At 44.1% G+C, this 6,908-nt stretch overlaps 1 non-coding gene across 1 annotated transcript; it reads right to left on the minus strand.

The window, feature by feature from the left end:
• Positions 1 to 5,081: 5,081 nt before the first annotated feature.
• Trnak-uuu (transfer RNA lysine (anticodon UUU)) lies at positions 5,082 to 5,157 on the minus strand. Its single transcript has one exon. It is a non-coding gene; the product is annotated as a tRNA-Lys (tRNA).
• Positions 5,158 to 6,908: the final 1,751 nt, after the last annotated feature.

The following is a 6,908-nucleotide window of genomic DNA, read 5'->3' on the forward strand; positions in this document are numbered from 1 at the left end:
GTACCGGTACATACCACGGGGTCAGCTCGGAAGTATGACTACGCAACTGGTCGTAAATGTTTTGACAAATGACAATTGTCTGCATATTTAGTTTTTATATAAAATTTGTGTTCCTCAATCATTTGACAAAAAATATACACTGAAGAGCCTAATATTGTGTACGGCCCTCCGAGCACGCAGAAGTGCCGCAACACGATGTGTCAAGGACTCGACTAATGTCTTAAGTAGGACTGGAGGGAACTGACACCATGAATCAAGCAGGGCTGCCCATAATCCGTAAGAGCACGAAAGGGTGGAGATCTCTTCTAAACAGCACATTGTTAGGATCCCACATATGCTCAATAATGATCATGTCTGGGGATTTTTGTGGTCAGCGGAAGTGCTTAAACACAGAAGAGTGTTCGTGAAGCCACTCTGTAGCAATTCCGGACTTGTGTGGTGTCGCATTGTCATGCTGGAAATGCCAAAGTCCGTCGGTATGCACAGTGCACACGAATGCGTATAGGTGATGAGACAGAATGCTTCCGTACGTGTCACATATCAGAGCCGTATCTAGACGTATCAGCGGTCCCTTATCACTCCAACTCCACACGCCCCGCACCATTACATAGCCTCCACCAGCTTGAACAGTCCTCTGCTGACACGCAGGGTCAATGGTTTCATGAGGTTGTCTGCATACCAGAATACGTCCATCCGCTCGATACAATCTGAAACGAAACTCGTCGGACCAGGCAACGTGTTTCCAGTCATCAACAGTCCAATGTCGGTGATGAGGGGCTCAGGTGAGGTGTAAAGCCTTATGTCGTGCAGTCGTCAAGGGTACACGAGTTGGCCTTCGGCTCCGAAAGCCCATACCGATGATATTTCGTTGAATGGTTGATGGCCCGATACTGAAATCTGCAGCAGTTTGCGGAATGGTTGCACTTTTGCCACGCTGAACGATTCTCTTCAATTGTCGTTGGTTCCGGTCGTGCAGAATCTTTTTGGGGTGGCAGCGATGTCGGAGATTCAATGTTTTACCGGATTCCTGATGTTCACGATACACTCGTGAAATGGTCGTGCGGGAAAATCCCCACTTCATCGCTACCTCGTAGATGCTGTGTTCCATCGGTCGTGAGCCGACTATAACACTACGTTCAAACTCGCTTAAATCTCGATAACCTGAAATTGTAGCAGCAGTAACCGATCTAACAACTGCGCGAGACACTTGTCTTATATAAGCGTTGCCGACCGCAGCACCGTATTCTGTCATATTTTCGTATCTGAATACGCGTGCCTATACCACTGTCTTTGGAGCATCAGTGCATATTGTAATAATGTATTATTTCCGTGAAAGTGGAGTTTAAGTGCTTTAATGTTGCATCAGCAGCTAAGATTTGATCATTTAATATATCAGTTTCGTAATCGATTCAAAAGCAAGCTCAGTGGCCAACACAACCGTTTGCTGTACAACAGACAAGCCAAGTCGGTAGCTTCGTAGTCTTAAGATTGTTTGGATAGAATTCAGATATCATGTTCCTTCTAATTTTTCAATTCGGCAACGATAATTTATTCACACTTCCTTCATTCGTCCATTGTCGTCACCGTGCAATGGCACAAAGAGCACAATTAGCAAGAGGAATCACAATGCGCACAGAAGGACCGATCGGTGCGTCTGTTATTACGCCTACCGAAGAAGACCTTATTGGGAGAACCGCAAAGGGCGCGTGATTTGTGGAACGATCGGTAGGCGCGGTTGACGCCAGTTACGGCAAGTCCTGACGGTGCATTGAATGTTTCATCGGCGCTGGTGCCCACGCGCCCACGCCACATGCCGCCATTTTTTAACAACTTGAAATTGTTTCAACCCCTCTGGCTCGCCGGAAGTTACTACGGAAATAATGAATTTTTCGTGGCATTTCGAGCATCTCCTGCTGTGTGAAACTTGTTGCTGGCAACTCTGACTCCCCGCTTCCCTGCTTGCGGAGGGAGCAGTTTTTCTTGCTGTTGTGAATTACAGATTTCGCATTGTTGGAGCGTATTGCTGCCAAAGTGCAGGACTCTCCTTATTATCTTCTGGGTTTTGGTTCTGTTGCGATGGACTTATTTGTCAAACGTTATATACACAACTTGGAATTTTATTAATACAATCTCATATCTTGTCTCCACCCACAACAAAGGCATACTATAATTTTTAATAATACACTGTAGCGTCAAAGAATGTGGTATAGGCATACCTTTTCAGATACAGAGATATGAAAACAGGCAGAATACGGCGCTGCGGTTGGCAACGCCGCCGGCCGTGGTGGCCGAGCGGTTCTAGGCGCTACAGTCCGGAACCGCGCGGCCGCTGCGATCGCAGGTTCGAATCCTGCCTCTGGCATGGATGTATGTAATGTCCTTAGGTTAGTTAGGTTTAAGTAGTTCCAAGTTCTAGGGGCTTTCGGAGTCGAAGGCCCACTCGTGTACCCTTGATGACTGCACGACACAGAGCTTTACGCCTCACCTAGGCTCATCAACACCGAAATTTGACTGTTGATGACTGGAAACAAGTTGCCTGGTTCCGATTAGTCTCGTTTCAAATTGTGCCGAGTGGATAGACGTGGACGGGTATGGGGACAACTTCGTGAATTCATGGACCCTGCACGTCAGCAGGAGACTTCAAACTGGTGAGTCTTTGTAATGGTGTGGGGCGTGTGGAGTTGGAGTGATATGGGACAGCTGATACGTCGAGATACGACTCTGACAAGTGACACGTAAGTAAGCATCCTTTCTGACCACCTGCATCCATTCATGTCCGTTGTGCATTCCGACGGACTTGAGCGATTCCAGCAGGACACTGCGACACACCACACGTCCAGAATTGCTACAGAGTGGCTCCAGGAACACTCTTCTGAGTTTGAACACATCCGGTGACCACCAAACTCCCCATACATGAACATTTTTGAGCATATCTGGGATACCTTGCAACTTGCTGTCCAGAAGAGGTCTCTAACACCTCGTATTCCTGCGGATTTATGGACAGCCCTGCAGGATTCATTGTGTCAGTTCCCTCCAGCACTACTTCAGACATTAGTCGTGTTCATGCTATGTCGTGTTTCGGCACTTCCGCGTGCCCACGGGAGTGCTACACGATATTATTCAGGTCTACCAGTTTCTTTGGCTCTTCAGTGCATATTGTACGTTAACAGAACGGAAAACGCCAAAATGGATTTTTGTTACTATACTTTTGTTTCCTATTTCTCATAAATGACTAGCTTATTTCGATGACCATCATCAGACCTCGATGTAATCTGCATAATCAGTCCCCTTGGCAGACGCCATCGCACTGGTGCCCACACTGTGGATGTGCTGGTTCCGTAACATACCAGATTTCTTGTACAAGTAGTGGGCTGATTGCGCTGAACATTTTCCGAAGATAGGTTATTCCAGCTGCCTGATGCAGCTACAGCGCGACAAACGCCCAGGGTGGTGCATAGCGAGTCTGAGAGATCGATTTTCCATCCGATGTATATAGTCAGTGCGACAAGTAGTTGCTCAGATGCACATCGTCCAGTTTATGAGCCATGCCCACGGCACGGTGGAGCTACGAGCGCCACAACAAAGGAGAAGTTGATCACTTGGATAGTGGACAGCAAAAACAAATTTTTCTTATGTACTTAACTTCGATTGGGCACCATGTGTGTGATCAGCATATCTAATATACTGTATGTAACATAATATCGTGAACAAGTACTTGGGACATCGCTTAGCTTATGGGGTCTGTTGAGGGACCGGGAAATAGACTTCAGCAATTCCGAAATCGAGCGCGTTTGTTTATGTGATCATCAGTAAAACAGCTGTTAAAAGAGAAAAATTGTGAATGAAGGCAAGTGAGTAATATTACAGTAGTGCAGATCCAATCAATCTCTTTCTGTCCTTTATTTGTATTAGACAATTTGTGTAAATAACTGAAGGCTTCCAACTGAATAAAACAGGGTTTGTGAAGTGTATAAACCATAATATTAGCGAACTAGATTAAAAATAGCTATGAAAATTCTTAGAAAATTATCGTTGTCTCACACTCTGAATGTTTTCTTCTCAAAGAAGCGTGTACAATAGCTGTTTAATGTGTGATTCCAAAGAATAGGATTTCTATTTCTCTCCTGTTCTTTACAGTTATTAAGAAAACGATAATACACCAATTTTGTGTGAAAAAGGGACGAATATTTCCTAGTTCCTGGTGCGGAATAAGAACTTGAATGGGCTGCGGCTGTTAGCAGAGATTGGTGCCAGAGCCAGGTAGCAGCCGTCGGCGCCGCACCCAAATTCCTGTCGGGGAGGCCTCTTTGATCTGGCGCTGCCGCTTGTCCGAGCCGCCGTCCCTGTGACCACAGGTAATTTCTGGGGCGCCCTTTCCCTGCCTCCGGCGCCCATAAGGGTTAACCAGGGCACACGCGCTTCATGCGCATCGTGCTTAACTGCCAGCTTTTGTGGCCAAAATCCTGATCTGTCTTTCCCCATTATGTAAAAATGTGAGCTCCGCTTCATAGCTGAAATCAGTTTCCGTATACTCTATTACTTAAAATTTTACGTGTGATTTTATTTACAAACATTTTCCTAGAAGAATCATAGTTTCAGCAGCAAAAGCACAGGGCAACTGCCTTTGAGGGAATAAAACATATACCATTCTAAAGAAATGAAAAAAAAGTACAGGTTATGAGATGTAAACCACCCACAAATCTTAAGTGGTCATAGACTCGTACGTTATAGAATAAAAAAGCTGAAAAATGAGGAAGAAAGAGACTTGCCACTCTAGAAGTCAGGAATGTAGATTCTTATAATTGTGCAAACCAGATTAAATTAAGCAACAAATTCAGAATATTATGAAACCAAAGTTTTACAAACATAAATACGAGGGACAATTATTTACAGGACAAAATGGTGCAAGGACGTAAACAATAAAAGTAAAGTTTCAAATGGAAGGAGTTTCAAGAAAACGATAACAAGTAAATTATGGAATATCCTGGGTGAAATTAAACTATTCGGAAATGATAATTAAATGGACACCCTAGCTGCAAACAAGCGTTGATGTACTTCATAGTGGACACGTTGAAAATGTGCGCCCCAAACCGGGACTCGAACCCGGGATCTCCTGCTTAAATGGCAGACACTCTATCCAGCTGAGCCACCGAGGGCACAGAGGATAGTGCGCTTGCAGGGACTTATCCCTTGCACGCTCCCCGTGAGACCTACATTCCCAACATGTCCACACCACTACATTCGTAGTGCGCCTAATAGATGTTTGTCCAGCATACTAATTACTCATGGCAGATTAATCTACCAAGTCTCATACGGGTTTGGGGACAGAGTATGATGGGCAAACATCTATTAGGCGTACTACGAATGGAGTGGTGTGGAGATGTTGGGAATGTGGGTCTCACTGGGTGTGTGCAACGGTAAGTCCCTGCAGGCGCACTATGACTCTGTGCCCTCGGTGGCTCAGATGGATAGAGTGTCTGCCATGTAAGCAGGAGATCCCGGGTTCGAGTCCCTGTTACGTCACACATTTTCAACATGTACCCAAAGAAGTACATCAACGCCTGTTTGCAGCTAGACTGTCCATGTAATTATCATTTCATTTCTAGCAATGCTGCATGGTCGTCTACAGTAACTGTTCTTTCGGGAACAGATAGTATCACCATATACAATATTCGGAATTATCATTCGAAGGAAGTTACATGGTGCAATGCAAATTTGATAAGGGAAACAAGTGATAACAATAAGTGCGCGAAGAAAACAAAACACTTACTGTGTGAAGACAACACATTTCATTAGTTAGCTGGCAGATGACACAGCAACTAACAACAGAGAGAAAATTGTATAAGCATTACAAGAACTGTAAGTAACATTTTCTTCGTGTAAGAAATTGTGTGTGAGGAGTTTCGAACCTATAAGTAAATCAAAATTGGATTTTCCAGAAAAAATCCACTGACGATGCCTGTAATATAAAAGGCTAAAACGTCTGGAACATAAATAAATACTATGTTGCAGGAAGAAAAAGGCGTTATCAAGTTTACAACCATATTTCTATAGTTTTAAGGCAAGAATCAGAGGTGCCGATAGTTAAGCGTGAAATTAGCGATCCGGAAGTGGTGGTACATGAGGTGAATAACGTCATTCGAGAGACGAAGATGGTATAGCACCTGGAGATAGTAACCTTTCAATAAAAACGTTTAACTTAGGGGGACAATTCTCAAAATGAAAGTAGCAAAACTGTTTACAGGAGGAAGGAAATCCTCCAATACCTCAACAATGCCGCAGTTTTACAAGCTCGCAAAACAGGAAATGGAACACCAAAGACCCACAAGCGTCCTCTCTGCAGTGCGTAAAATATTCACTAATATTATCACCAACTGCAAAGAAAAACATGGGATGTGAATCGGTCGAAGGAACAAACTTTTTTTAAAAATGGTTATAAAACAACGGGTTACTTATGTCTCTTAAATACTTCAGTAGAACAGAGCGATGAGTAGGAATTAGAACTGTGCTCCGGATTCACACATTTTTATAGTAGTTTTTAATCAGTTTCGACGAAGTCTGTAATAGTGGGCCCCGAGAAACAAGGTATCGATTAGACCTACGTTAGCTAACTCACCGCATAAAACGATAGTCGCTTTTTAAAAGAGCACACTGGCCACTTTGGAGCCGTATGTATGATGTAGAAATGGCACCAGGCGATCACCACTGACGTAGGTCATGGCAACGAAGTGCAGTCTACATGCCAATCGGTCCTATAGAATCTGAGCAGATGAAGACTAAGGGAATGGCAGAAAGAGGCTAAATGTTTGGACGGGCTCTTGACCACAAAAACAGTGGTAGTAAAAAGAACACAACCGACAGGAACCAAATACGATTGTCACACCTTTCCAATGAAAATCGGTATCAAA

This window comes from Schistocerca serialis, chromosome 3 (genome assembly GCF_023864345.2).
Source record: "Schistocerca serialis cubense isolate TAMUIC-IGC-003099 chromosome 3, iqSchSeri2.2, whole genome shotgun sequence".
NCBI lineage: Eukaryota > Metazoa > Arthropoda > Insecta > Orthoptera > Acrididae > Schistocerca > Schistocerca serialis.